Below are 15928 nucleotides of genomic sequence, written 5' to 3'. Positions count from 1 at the left end.
CCATCAAGGTAACTAGCTCAAAGAATGTCAGTGTTTATCTTCTTTCTTTTTTAGATTTTTTTCCCAAGTAAGACCTAAATTCTCTTACCTGTTTGGATGGAAAATGCTTTTGACTCTCTGCATCCTGGTGGTTTCCTTCACAAGTTCTGAGTTCCAGTGAAAGGTACAAGGCCTATACCAAATATCCAAACACAGTGTTTTGTAACAATACCACAGAGGATTTTTTTCTGTCTTATATTTGATGCATCCATATATGCAGTCCATAATTTAGCATGTTTTTTCACTCATTGACTAGCATCCTGAAAGGTTTAAAACTTTATACACTGATTGTTTAGTGTTGAGGAACGTATTACTCTAGGGAGTGTAAAATAGCTTGTCCTTTTTTCCTTTCTCTTTTTTTGGCCCTGGGCTTGTTGTCTTTAGCTTCTCTACACTGAACTGTATGTCATTGCTGCAAGTTTTTCCAGTGCTTTCTGAGTTATATTGTCTTTTTTTTTTCATATTGATTGACCCTTCCTAACTCTGTGTTTTGTTATCCCTGTGTTTTGGCAACTTACCTCACATTCTTATATCATTTGAAAAAAATGCACTGCTTTAGTAACCTCTTTCCAACTCAAACTGCTTTCCCAACATATATTAATTTAGCTGCTGTATACCATTAACCATATGATCTCTTGAAGCTAAAATAAAATCAAAAAGTGTGGTTTATATTGAGGAGAAGTATACTCAGACTGAAACTGCTGAAATCTTTTACTACTTCTTTCCATATACATATGTACTATAGCCAGTACCTCTCATCCACAAATAAGGTTATTTTTCAATTGAGCTGCCTATGCTTAATAGTTCTCTTGCTAATGATTCAAAGCCATGGAGAAATGCTGCAGATGCTTTACTGATGTCTTTGTGAGAGTCTATCGTCCTGGTGTCCTTTTCATATCTTGTCAGCATGATGCAAGAATTCCTGGCTTGTACAGCTTTCAAAGGTACTAAATGAGTAAGCTGTAGCATATGTTCAAATGTAAATGTTTTAATGGTCCCATTAACTCCTGTGGCCTTTACACGAATTGTTCCACTGAGGTGGAGTTATGCCCCTTCACTGTTCCATGTGACTGGATGTACTGGTCCATGTGGGATAATATGATGGATTAGAAGCTATGCAAGTTTATTCTTTTGTTGGAACTTGCTGAAATACCTGCTTTACTACTCAGTCCCTGAATAACAGAAGCAAAATAAGAGACAATAATACTTGCTGTTCAGTGTATAGGAACTTATAGGAATTTATATTTTCCTTTTATTTGTATTGAATCTTGCTATCTCTTCACAGAAAAGGAAAATAGTACAGGTGTTTGCTGTCTGTCAACTGTTTTAAATGTTCCTGTGTTAAGCTCTTCACGGTCAGCAATCCAGTATGTAGACTGTCTTAGGCTGAGTGGAGGCTCTAGCTAGCTGCTGTATGCCATCAATGTTTGGATTGGTTATACAGAAAATCTGACATAAATATTCACAGTACCTTTCAGTCAACCATCGCTTCTCATTTAGAAAAATAAATTACTGTAACAGTAAGACCACACTTTTAACTCCTTCAAAGTTCTATCGAGTGGTAGTAGACAGAAAAAAATAAATAAAATAATAAATTCTGATTTAATTAATTCTTTTCCTACTTCTCTAACTAGAAATATGGAATAGCCAAGAGAAATGGGAAAAAAAGTTTACAGTTAAAACTATATCAAATCACAGAAATAAAATTACCTCATTATTCAATCACCTTGCTTAGATTTGGGGATATAAATTCAAAAGAGAAGATTAGATGCTTCGACTTTTTGCAGATTAAATTTTGTGCAAGTGTTACAGCTGCTGTTTAATTTTGTACTACTTAGTACGTTTTTATGGGTTGTCTCAAACAGTATTTTTCATTCTGTAGCAAAAAAAAAAAGCAGAAAAAGCTAATGGAAAGTGGGCATATAGGTTTATCTAATGTAAACAATTTGAGCTTACTTCAAATGTTTCCCACCGAAGTAAAGAAGATTTGTAGTTCTGCATTGTAAAGTAGAGTAATTTATGACCAATCTTTCTCATATTCATTACATGACAGGAGATCACTTAAAGTGGAAAAGCAAATAATTCTAGTGTCCAGATGTCCAGAGAGCAACAAAACAAAGCCAGTCTAGGATTTGTTTGGATGTTTCAAGACTGCATATTCTGTCCAAGATTACATCTGAAGACCATTTAGAAATTTGGTTTATTACAGAATATGGTTACTGACTTCTTACATTTTAGAATAGATCAGTGTGTTCTGTATCATATATTGCTTTCTACTTCATTTTGTTGTGCAAAGCCCTAATAAGAGTTATAAATTGCTTTCCTTTTTGCTTTTACTTCCTGTTTTTGCTAACACATTCAGTTTTAGCCTGTTCATATGAGAGAGCTAAAAACTGCATAGGAGGGTTCCAAGAATGCACTGAGGCTCCTTAGTAACATCTAACGGAATCACCATCACTAGCTTAAGAACCTTTCTCTGGGTCATGATACTAAGAACATCCTAAGATAGCTTGAGAATCAAGTGGGCAACAGGTTTGCAAGAGGTAGTAGATTTAAATGTTTTCTAATATGGAGATACAGTATTAGTTACAGCCTAATACGCTATTCATATCTAGAAAAGAACGGTGAAATCTGTTCAGTAATGTCTCAAGTATTTGCAGATAATAACTGTCAATGGAACTTACTAGAATTTTAATTTAATTGTTGAGCATTATGTATGCAACTGAATTTTTGACTGTAGTTGTAAATAACTTCTCTTGATTTTAACAACTGCTTAACTCTACAGTCATGAAAGACATAAGTTGCTAATAAATTCAAAATAAAAAAATTCAAAGTCCAGACTTGAATAAAAACAGATGATGGAAGAACACTACATCTGACTGCCCATGTGCAAACTTAGCAATACGGGAATTACCCAATTATATCATCCCACAGTTCCATCCATCACAGTCTCCTGGATTCAACAATGTCCAATAGTGAATGTTGAGTGAAAGAGAGCAAGTCTGATAATATGATAATCTTTCTCGTGATATGTTCCTCCAATACCAAGGAATTAGCAATTTAGATACTTCCTGCGATGGAAATTATATCAAAGCCATCTTGTTAATATCCTGTCAATGGAGTTTTTTTCTGCAACTGTCTTTATTTTCTGTCAAAATCATCCACAGTTTTAAATGCATGGTAGAAATCATACTATTTTTATTTATATTAAGCCTATTTTTTATGCTTGTTTTATGAATACTGCCGTATAATTTCATTGGGTAACACTTTACTCAGTTTGTCACCCCTTTGTATTTGCTTACACCTTGGACAAACATTCATTCCCTCTTCTCCTTCAAGCTATAACATCGCATTCCGTGAAATCTCTCTTTGGTAAGAGGGCATACTGTGCCTACAATCTTCCTATGACTTGCCTTGTAAATTATCCAGTTTTTCTGTATGCTTTTTTGAGAAGCAGTGGCCAGACAGATAGTATTCAATATGATGGCACGTTGCAGTTTTGTTTTGTCCTCATTCCTTTTCTGGATATCTGCTAACATGTCTTTTTTGCTACTTAACACTATCAGTGTTTCAATAGAAAACCGGGCAGTGACCAGGCAATGCCTGAATGGAAATGGCTTATCTCTGTGCATTTGTGGACGTGCGTTGGTGGAAGGGGGAGGAAGGGGCTATGCGTGTATTAACATGTCAGGAGTGGCTTTGTTTCTGCCACACGTACATTCTTCTGCATTTACTGATACTGAATTCCATTTCCCATTTTACTACATTATTTTATATGAGATTGTTCTGTAATTGTTGGGAACCTGTTCTAGCTTTGAATCTTCTGATTTATTTTGTATCATCAGGAGCTTTGTCACTGTTCACCCACCCAGTCCTCTGTAAGCAAATAATAATCACGATTTGTTTCCAGTTAGTCCTACTGTATCCCACTTTCCAATGCTGCTTTTCTTCTACTCTAATACTATTTTTCCTGGGAATTTTTTCTTCTCTCCACTGTTGTTTATCTGATTTTTCATGGTATGTTTTTGTGTCATTCATATTGTAAACAAAATTTTATTCATGTAAAAAAATATTTTTTTCCTGGCCATATCCTTGATGTTGTTCTTAATATTGCGGTAGATCTTCTGAGATATTGCCGGTTTTAACTATTAAATTACGTATTCTTTAATTTCATGACATTTAACTCACAGTTATATTTTTTTACTACGGGTTCACCAAGGAAGTGGTCATGGCACCTAGTGACAGAGTTCAAGGTGTATCTGGACATCACTCTTAGTCATATGGTTTACTTTTACATAGTCCTGTGCGGAGTTGGAGTCAATGATCCTTATGGATCCCTTCCAACTTGAGATATTCTATGTTTTATTTGACTGAAGTCTCTTATGTAAGGAAGCAAGAAGGTTTAGTTTGGACTTCAGCAATGCTGTTCAGAAACTAAAGATTTAAATTAGCACTATTTTGACGAAGGACATGTATGATCAAGAATCAACATTTTTAAAATGCAGAACTCTTTAATTTCAAGGTCTAATAAACTACTATGGTTCTATATCTTACTTTCTCTATAAATACTTTCTCAATCTGTTTCAGTAATGTAGGAATAAGATTATCTATGATTTTTTTTCTTTCCTTCTCTAATGGTAGTTTTAACTACATAATAAGCGTTATATAACCTTATATAATTACTACTGGAGAAACAAAGAAAATATATTCTGTGTTTTGAAAGTATAAGAAGATACTACCTTAAAGAATGCTTTTATTTACATTAAGATATTGCAAATCACCTTATTGTGTGAAGAATAAAATGTTGCTAGAACTTCGTTCCACCTCAACTTATATATCGCTTCAGCTATTTTGCATGTTTATTAGCTTTTTATCAGAGATACTTTGAATAAAATTTTAAAATAGAATAAATATTTTCCTACTTTTTCTATCACAATGGATGTAAAGGAGCATGTTTCCTGCGTGCTGTACAGGGAGTTAGGCTTGCAATTTCCATTAATAATGAACCATGCAGAAAATTTACCCTTGAGAGGTAAATGTTTAGGCATCACAAACATTAATCATTGAAGTTGTCCAGCATTCCTAAACTACTTTCTTATCCAAAAATTATAAGATACATAAGAATTTAGTTTCTCATTGAAACGATTTTAATGAAACTGATACATCTTGCATAAAGAAGTAACACTGTACAAAGTCAGGAAAGCTATCTCCTCTGCCTTATCTGCCATGGAGTCAAAGTGGACAGATAGACCTTACCATTCCCCTTACATATGCAACCTGTTTAATAGTAGTGCTTATGATTTCACACATGGTATTTTCAAGTGAGTATTAAGCCTACTATTTTCCCTGTCAGAATACAGGTCTGGTGGTTTATTAGGGAGGCTATAAAACTTGGATCTGTCACTTCATATTATAAACTACTTCTCTCAGGAATTTGCTAAAATATTTCACTACTTTCTGTACCTACGTGTAAGTACAAGGATGCTTGTTTCCTTCTCGCCTTATCTAAAAGCTATTCCTCTGCATAGTTGAGCAAAAATCCTGTAAATATCATTTATATACTGTATCCCACTGTAAGAATCGTTACTAACTTCAATAGAATGCACAGCAACAAAGTTGGGTCTACATGTTAAAATGTGAAGGATTAGTATTTTAGTAGACTGGCGTGCTCTGTGAGAAAATCCATTGACTTTGCTGGAAAGATGGTGTTCTTATTTGGTGACTCACACTTGTAGATGTCCCTTTACTGGGCCCAAATAGAAATAAAATATAACCCGCTGTTTTTCAATGAAAGTATCTCAAAACAGTTTGAAGACATAATTCCAAAAAGTAGTACAAATTATTTTTCAAAATTTTGGCAGACTGTATTTGAAACAAAGCTCATATCTGCTGTGTCTGAAGAGATAACTAGAGTAATCTGAAATTTGATTATGAAGCCATGTTCTTATTCCATGTTAGTCTTATTCTCTTTCTATAGGTAAAAGGAAGGTGAATACAAATAACCTTCTCTTCAAAATTGTATTAAAAAGTGGCCTTTCATTGTATTTTATATGGACTTGCATTAAACTTCAGTTCTGGTAGTCATGAAAACTGACTTTTGAAAAAGCTTACCATTAGTGTTAGTATGGCTTACTTCAATTATAACATATGAAGTATGAGGTTTTACACTTTACAACCTTTTCTGGTGACACAACATATGGTATCTTATTTGCAAACTATGGATTCTGTATTAGGCCTCCAAGTTTAATTTGTTGATATCTTGAAAGAGAATGAGGTTTCAGCTTTTATGGGATGTTTCACACAACTGGTAGAAGAATTCAAGCAGCTAAATGGATATAAGAGTGGATTTCCTTTTCACAGCTGTGATTTATTTGGTGAAAAAAAAAAAAACCCTTTAAACATTCTTAAGTGAAGAACAACATAATTGTCCTTGATTTTTAGGGGTAACACTCAGTTTAGTCTTGAAGCAACCACTTCCCCACACTATCTTTTGTCCTCTAGTTATAAGACATCTACTTCAGAATAGAAAGAAGAAAAAGTTGTAAACAATATTCTGGTTTTAATTGCACTCCCTTTCTCTTACAGTGTTGTTGCTTTCCTTCCAAATTGGGTTTGGTTTTTCGAGCCAGTTTGATTGAGTTAGCACAGGAGCATACAGTTGCTTCAAAAAGACAATACCAGTCTTTCTTATAGAAAAACACCCCTGGGAAAAAAATCTTGACGAAGTGAGTGACACTGATATCAAACAGTTCAGACTTTACCTTAACCAGTACTTCTTTTACAGCTAGGCACTTTCTTTGTACCTCAAGAGCAAGTATATGTTTGGAATGAGTAACGTTATGTAAGTTCCTAAATTGTAAGCTGGCCATCACTGGAGAGCCAAGCAATAACAGCAACCTCCAGGCAGCATCATTTTCAATTGCTCTGAGACTTATTTAGGACAAATGACAAAATAATACTGTTTGTCTGATAGCAGGCTAGTCTGAATACTGCATCTCCTATTTCAGTGAGTTAGAGTATACTACACATGCTCCATTGAGTCTCAGTGAACAGAAGGGAGAACTAAAAAAGACAGGCGAATAACATTTAGCAGTTTAACTGCCTATAATCTTACCACAGTTTTAACATATGGCTTTCATAGTGTTATTGTGCATCACTAAAAAGCTGGCATATAACCTCAGTGCAGTTAAATTCCAGTATTGCATTAAATGCATAGTATATTCACTGTGTGGGAGTGTGTATATAAACGTATTACCTGCCTGGAAGATACATCTTAGGAAAAGTCAGCACTGACAGTTCTTGTGATAACATCATAACTGTCTTGGTATTAAATGCTAGTGCATCTTTTTAAGATGCTACCAAGATTCCTACCATCTATTCATACAACTACTTTTGGTTTAACCATGCACTACCCTTCATGCCTCTGGCCATTATATCCCAAGACAGACTTGTTTTAGAGAAAAAATAGGAAAAAAAAAATTCTTGAAGAGACGCATCTTTCTACTAGCTGTAATGCTGCTTGTATTTGTGCCTCCTGTGAAGTGTGTAGTTTAATATCTAAATTCTTAAATAGGGACCTATTATCAGCAGCATGTGTTTTGTGGTCACTGGGTGGAGTAGAGGTGATAGTCCTGAACAAGTGTTAGAGAATTGAGAGGCACTTATATATGTGTTAGCACAATCACAGTGGTTACAGACGTTTAAAGCTTCCCACAGGTGGAAGCTTTAACTTCTCTTATGGTTTCAAAAAAGGGAATTAGAGGCAGTAGGTAAAGAAGTCCAAAAGGCAATGGCTAGCTACCTGTCTTATAAGCAGAAAGGAATATGCTGCAATATGGTATTTATCTAGGACTGAGCAAATCAGATTCAGAAACATTGCAGTGGATAAGAAAGACACAGTGCATTCTTGCTAAATATTTTTTTAGTTAAACATGCATTTTTGTACTTACATGTTTATGGTTTTGACCCAGACAACATAATTAGCTGCAAAGAGTTATCAGTGAATTTTTGTATGCGGAAGCTTAGGAAATGTACATGGGACTTCCAATCCCTCTCTGCTGGATTTAAGACAGGGGTTCAAACTTCTAAAGCTATAGCAGAAGAAGCAAGGATAAGCCTGAAGGATTCCCTTTCAAGAAATTTTAGTGGAAATGTCCCCTAGACTTTTGACATCTAGGTGCTTCTTTTCTCCAGCTTTACAGCAAGCCAGTCCTGGCAACTCTTCCTACCAAGCTGGCAGCTATGTTGAGACATGCTGTCACAGAATGTTTCCTCTCTTGTAAATAGTTTTCAGTAGAACCAAAGCCATACTGACATTATGCAGAGAAATTGCAACTCTGCTTTCTTTTAAAGATATAACTGAGGTTGCCTTGTGAGGACAGTAATAATTCTCCATTGTTTCCAGTAGCATATTCTGTTTCAAATACTGCTGACTGACCTGAAGAGATAAAAAATGTCATGGACAGGGAAATTTGGCAGAAAAAATAAAGTCAAAGAGGGAGCATTTGTGAGTTCAAAGAGACAAACTGAAGAAGGAGATCATGACTACTGTTGCTGCTCACATTGCCTTCCGTTCATCTGTTTCCCTTTCATATTTTCTCTTCAGAATTTCCCACTTAGTTTCGGAAGCATAGAAAACCATGACCGCTTCTCTAAATGTCATCTTAATTTCAATCCCATGAATTTTATTAAAAGTAGCGCCAAATAAGCTGAAAAACAAGTACAGTCTCAAACCCAGTGCTAATATTACTGAGGTCTGGTACATGCAGAGAGTTCATTGCATGAAGCTCACCAAAGGATCAAGACTAGAATAGTTAGGCTGACTTGAAGAATTTGGAAACTGATTCTGCAGTAAGCCCGCTTGTATGAAGTCTGCCCTGTGAATTTACACATAGGCAGGGTGTAAAATTATTTGTAAGACTAGACAGTGTTCAGATTTTGGAGCCACTTTAGGCAAAAATATCATCTTTGTGAGAAAATTAATAAGTCCAGCTAGGTTACCAACAAAAGAAAGACTAGAAGATTCAACATCACACTTTTTAAAATGTGATAAAATTCAATTAAAAACTCAAAAAGGTGAAAAACCTAAACCTAAGATAGTTAGAATTTCATATTTTCATTAATTTTAAATATTTCTGTAACTAAAAATGCCTCTAAATAAGAAACTGTAATACATTTTATTCTGATCATGCAGAGAGGGTGAGTCTCACTGTATGAGAATGCTGACGAGGAGGAAAGAAGTAGGAATAGAGTGGAATAATAGATTCATCTATAGTTGAAAGTCATGTTTGCTATTTTTGATAATTCAATTGTCTCAAATGTGAATTCTCACCTTTTGCCAACTCAGATTTGACAAAGGAAATGAGAAGCATATCTCTAAATAGAGAATAATGAAAAAGAAAGCATTCATCAGTCCAAACTGACTAGAAAACAGCAAGAATAAATCAGACAAATCAAGCATTGTTTTACAGTGTTATGCTTCTTTACATCTGTTATTAATTGAATGACAATTCCTATTTACAGTGGGATACCCAGGTAATTTGGATTCAAAATGAAAGATGTTTGCAGTAAAGGAGTTCAGGATATACTGCTGGGAATTGGCTACTACTTTAAGGAATAGCTTCTTGCTGGACAGAGAAAGCTAGTTGTTCATTCTTCTTTTCTGTTTGTCTCCATTTCTTATTAAAGACTAGTAAATGAATCTTAACTTCTGCCCAGGATTTTAGCTGCCATGGTAGCTAAAATCCCAAATCACACTGACATCCTGCTCACAGCAGAAGTATCACAATGGGGGACCTTTGCTCAAAGGTTTGAGAATACTAACAGACATTCCAGTGAACAAATATACCTGTGGTGACAATTATGAGTAGAATCTATTCAACATGAAAAATATCCAACTAAGTTAATAGTATGGCTGATGGAACTTGAATAGTAGTTTTAAGCCTATGTATCTTTGATTTTATTAGGCTTAAATCTTGAAGGATTTGCCATTCTATAATATGTTCTTTGAAGTTATGATTTTAGGTATTACATTAAATGCTTCTTTTTATGTTGCATATGGACCAGTTGTACTTGCTCTAGGAACACTATACAGTCTGTTGGTAAGAATTTTGTGCATTCATAGAACATTAACTTTGGCTTTCAACTTAATACACAGATAAGATAATTATTCACTCAGTTGCATGATCATCATATTCCAGACAACCTGCTACAGAGACAAGAATAGAACGTTAAGTGTGATTTGTAGTAAACATGATTAATCCATTTCTTTCACAGCCTTGAAAAATAGCCGTGCCACTGCAAACATTTTTGTTTCTTTTAACATTTTGTTTCTTTTGCATTTAGACTTTGTGTTTGTTGATTCTGCTATTTACTCTGGATAACAGCTGTTCTCGCTGAATTGGTTGTTTTGGTGATATCCTTCTCTGCACAAAGATTTTTCTCCTATCTGTTTTCCTCTGGAGGCAGAGTCTTGCTCATGATACTTCAAGAAGTTTTCATTTTCTGGATGCATCATCCTATCCAGAGTTTTCATACAAGTGAGTTTGCTCTGTCTCTACTAGGTTTACACATGAAGACAAAGAAGACAAATTTGTCTTGGTAAGTTTCTCTTCCATCGTGATTCACTGCTGAATACTATGGAATGTCAACAACAAAGATCAGAAATACGAAGACTTTATGACCAGATATAAATTTGTATCATTAAAATAAATACGAAGTTTGAGCAAACGACTGGACTATTGAAATTCAGAAGCACTTGAAGGTGAATACATATAATCTATACACGGACTACGCTGTTTAACAAAGGTACAGCTGTAGATTAAGATTTGACCAACAATGAAATCAACTTTATTTTCTGTTCCAGGAGACAAGTGATAACTTAAACCATCAAAACCTGCAATAAAAACTGGAAGTGAGTTACTGATTTATGAAGAAATGTATTTAAGAAGTTACAAATACTGTGTTGGGAGGCAAAAGGTCATAAGAAGTGGATCAATTTACAAACTGTTCAGAAATACAAGGAGTATTCGGGGGAAATATCACAAATGTAAAAAGAAGCTTTACTCACTCATCAGTGATTTGACAATAAAAAAACCCAAATTACGTATTTTTAACCCAGCTATAACCTTCATATTAGTATATAGCTAAAAAAAGTGTGAAATTCCTCAGTGGCAGAGACAAATGCCTAAATATATTAAAATAAACACCTTATGGAAATATTAATTATTAAAAGGAAAGAAAATATAACAACCCCTGAATGGTTTCTGGGAGGTATCACAGTAATACAAGACTCAAGATTACTTCAAAATTCTGCCTTAGTTTATTCAGTGACAAAACATTAAGTTTATCTAAACTTTCCCTGTTGTATTTTTTCCCAGCTTATGAGCTTGTTCTTGTATTTCAACATGTGTTGTCAAAAAATGTTCCTCCCAACATTCAAAGTACATCTTTGTTGTAAATGAAAATTATTTATTGCTGATCTTCCCCAGTTTCCTGGAAAACGATTGATTATACATCCTGGTATAGTGCCATTCCTGTATTTGAAAGCAGGTCCTCCTTGAAATCTTCTCCTTTCTGGACTGAACAATCAGGTTTATCTTTTTTTGCTCACAAGCACACATTTTTCAGTCCATCCTCAGTGACAGATTTGCTTAGTAGTGAAAGCATATACTAATATCTATAGCTTCTGAAATTATTTTATATATATTGCATAACAACTAATATTTCTTTCTGTAATTACTAGTACTGTGATATACGTTGGAAATGATTGTTTAATTTAACAGGATTTTATAAGCTAGAAAATACTTTTTAAGGCTGACGTTTTCATCTATTTTCTTAAATCTAGGAAGAATGGGAGTTAAATTTAAAATACACTAGCAATGAAAAGTCTGAAAAGTAATTATACAGTATCTGAACTCCAGTTCTATGATTTTTCTGGCTTTAATGGTATTTTAAACTTCTAGAAACTTGGAAAACACTATTTTAATAGTCTTGTATGCAGGAGGATCCTAACAAAACCCAAAAGCATACTAGGTATTTTGAAGTCAATTATATGGTAGTGAGTAGGTGAAAGTATTAATTCTGCATCCAGTGCTTACTTTTTACAACATGCAGGATAATAGTAACAAAAAATAAGGAAGACATGCATGGAAAGAGAATGAGGTTTACCAACCCACGGACACACAAACTGCTTAATTTCTAGGCATTTTCATTAGTTGAATACTGATGTTGTGGCAATGTCAAGCCTTACAGTACAAGTTCATGTCACTAAGACATTTCTAATCTTTCCCAAAATATTTTTCAAACTGTGGCTATACTGGAAAATCTATTGATTATTTTTCCTTTGATCTTGCTTTATGTCTGCTTCCTCTTTCCTAAAATGTTTTTGAAGTGTGTGATTCCCACTTGACTTTTTATGAGTGCATATCCAGATGTATATTGCAAGCGCAACATTTTTTTCAGGCGGTGCTATGAATTTTTTGTTATTTTGCTGACTTGTGAGGTTATACTTTGGAATTTTGTCAGTTATGACATTCATTCTGTGCAGTCCTTCCAGCACTTCATGTGTTTTTTTTCTGGAAAAGTAAAAAAAAAAAAAATCGCCTTCTGCAGATGAGATGCAAAGGGCATTTACAAGAATCAGCAACTGCCAAATAACATGCTGCAGGTTGGCAGGCTGCTTTTCTAATCCGGCTTCATTTGCCAGTGCAATACTTGGTCACCTTATGTAATGAATACAGTAACTTGAATGCCATATCACCCGGCATTTAGTGCTGGACATAATACTCCTACAATAGTACATTATTAATACATTTGGGCATATAAAAATTCAGTTTCTTTCCTGTAATTTTCTTTGCTACAGCTATCACTGAGATCATCGATTTGGACCCATCAGCTTTCTGCCCTTCATGTGATTTGTACTTTGCATAGGAAACGCTTATTCTTCAGTCATTTTGGTCAGAAGGAATTGGTGCAATGTAAGCTGGCTTCTGTTTATTCCACAATGATCCCTGAGGTGCTCCATGCCATCATTATATCTGCAAATTTGTTTGATATAGCACCCTAACGATTGTGTGCTTTCCCCAGGGTAATTACAATTTCTGTCCACTTCCTTTTTGATACTCAGCGTTTTCCCTGCAGCGATATTTGTATTGTGCATTTCTCCTCTGCATCCTCTGACTGCTATATATGCACAGCCGGCCCCACCTGACCCCTGTCCTACCATATGAGAGTTCTTGCCAAGCTCCATCTGTATTGTCTCGAAGGAAAGCTGTTGAATTGTGCACCTGCACCTACTTTGAATATCAGAAGCTGTTTTTCTGGTCTGGTAAATATTATGGCAAAAGCAAAGGGTTTTTTTTTCCTTTCTGTTTGGTTTTTTTTTTTTTTTTGATAGAAATAATTCTGGAAATTGACTGTTTTGTTCCTTTTTTGAGAAATGAGTCATATTCCCACTATTGTTCTGTATCATCGAGTATACTATTGACAGCTATTTGGGTGATGTAATTTTTTTCAGATTTTACCTGCACTAAGCTTTGGTTATGTGTCATCCCTCCATTACTCTAAGCTGCCCATTGGCATAATTCGGTGCAATCTCAGCCCTGTCTGGCTTTCTGGCAGTGTGTCTGCCGTGTCCTCTCAGCTGTACAACCCTCTGGAAGATGTCAGTCTTCACAGTTGTCTGTGTATTGGGACTGAATTAAATTTCTTGCCAAACCACATCTCCTATATTCAGTTGATTCTGGCACATTTGCCTATGCACCTTCTTATTTTCAGGTAGGCACTTTTCTTTTAATTCTATAGAGACCCATTGATTAATCACTTGTTAATTATCATTGATTAATAAATGATAATTAAGCAGGTCACAGTATGCCTTTAAATATTAATTATTTGCATACATGAATATTTAGTCTTTTGTTAATAACTAGAGTAGATTAATTCTGCGGGTTTTACTGTTAACACATGTAACTTGTACATTTCATTTCTCCAAAACATTTTCATAATTTGAAATCATTTACCTGTATTTTTTTTAATTCATTCTGTGTCAATTTCTTTTTGAGCTGCAGCATAGATATTTCAAAGTGAAACTGTTTTCTTTTTATTTCCCCCCTTTTTTTTTTTCTTCCCTGTGCTGCTTAACATCTTATGTCTGGGTTGGCTACCCACAGCTTAACCCTAGCTGTCCAGTTTTCTAAGGCACTCTCCTCTTCCCCTTTTAGACTTCTAGGAAAGGCATGCTGAGAAGTAGATGCTTGGCTTTTCACACAATACAGTGTTAACATTTAGGCTGTGAACTTCTATCACCGCAAATACACTTTCCTTCTATTTTCTGCCTTAGAGACTACTTTTGATGAGAATTTGTTAATTTTAACCTGTTTCTTCACTGCTTCATATCCATGCTTAAAATTAATAACAGTCAATATTATGATATTTCTTTCTCTCTTCACTCCAATTGTTTTCTTTTCAGACTTACCCGCAGCAGTCTATATTTTTTCTTTTGAATCTTACGACCTTCGTATTATAATACTGGGCCTCAGTGATTCAAAATCACTTCTTTTATTTGAAATTATAGACTGGATACTGTTGTACACCTTCTTGGAACTCTTGAAGCTTTTGGCACACAGCTTGGTCTAGTGAGGATACACAGACATTTCTGCTTTAAGGAAAAAAAATTGTTCTTCCAACAATTTGTCAGACTGTCTAGCTATCATGTTATAGATAGAACAATTTAATTTCTTCCTGTGGCTATTTTGTCTCTTGTTACTCCTCTAAGCTTGTTCCCCCGTTGATGGAACTTTTGCAGCACCTTGTTTCTCATCCTGTAACTTTCTCTTTTGCCCTTTCTGCTGATATAAGAACTGTTTGCTAGATCTTGTCTTTGATCCTTTCCTTACTGAGACTCCAGGAGAAGTCAGTGCACAGAATTTGCAATGAATCCCTCTATAATTTTTTTTTTTGTCTGCAACGCTTGTGCAATGGATGTACAGTGCTGTTCTCTTCCTTCTCCTTTTGTTGTCATCTGCCTTAATAGCATGGTTATGACGATGGATGCTATTATTAGTCTCATATGCTTGCATAGTGTGGAACCATTATCATCTCTGTGGAAGAAAGGGAACTGAATGAGTCAAAATGAGTTCTTTCACAGGAACAGGTCTATGAGTCACAGTATTTCTTCTGTCTTTAACTTCTTAGCCCCACCCTCCACAATGTAAACCACGTACCTTATGATATTTCTATGCTGCTTTTCCTATTATTTCTTTAATATGAAATCATTCTTTTAACAGTTCAAACAGTTGCATCCAAGATTCTTTTTGTTAAAAATCAAACTCTAAAATGAATCCATCTCAGTTACTGTTATCTAAAGATAATAGCTTGAAATAATCTCACAGTTCAACTGTGACTGGATTCTCAAATGGTTTCTAATTTTGACTGCTAAATTTCTTTCAGGTGAATTTCCTCAGAGGGATGATATATTTTAATATGAAGTTATGTCAATGTAATATGTATTTTATCTTAATTTTGAGGGGAGGGAAGTGCTTTTCCTGGGATGTAAACATAGGAATATAACATATAAATAGTTTTTATCTTATGCCTGTTTAATTCTTTGTTACTGAGATCCTATATCAAAATCATGTACGTGACAATGTCCATTAAAAAGTATATTACCAGGAGTTTGTTTACGAGTTTGGGTGTTCTCTCAGATCCAGTGCTAATGAAAATTTGTCTCAGCTGTCAATGTTAAGCCACATACCCAAAAAGTCAATAAAACAAAAACAAAAAAATCCCAAACATTTTGGAAGGCATCTGAAAAAGCTTTGCATGCCTAGCACATTACATAGAGAACCAGAGACTTGCTTTGAGGTGTTTCCAAGATTCAGCGTATTTATAT

General features: G+C 34.8%; 1 long non-coding RNA gene across 1 annotated transcript in view; it reads left to right on the top strand.

The window, feature by feature from the left end:
- The window catches only part of LOC128850973 (uncharacterized), a 30600-nt gene extending 14976 nt beyond the window's left edge, over positions 1-15624 (top strand). The window contains exons 3-4 of the long non-coding RNA XR_008448247.1: positions 55-163; positions 10602-15624. This is a non-coding gene — a long non-coding RNA (uncharacterized LOC128850973). The remainder of the gene's footprint in view (positions 1-54; positions 164-10601) is intronic.
- Positions 15625-15928: the final 304 nt, after the last annotated feature.

Source organism: Cuculus canorus, chromosome 1, assembly GCF_017976375.1.
Source record: "Cuculus canorus isolate bCucCan1 chromosome 1, bCucCan1.pri, whole genome shotgun sequence".
NCBI classification, from domain to species: Eukaryota; Metazoa; Chordata; class Aves; order Cuculiformes; family Cuculidae; genus Cuculus; species Cuculus canorus.
This window is presented reverse-complemented; position numbering and strand designations above follow the sequence as displayed.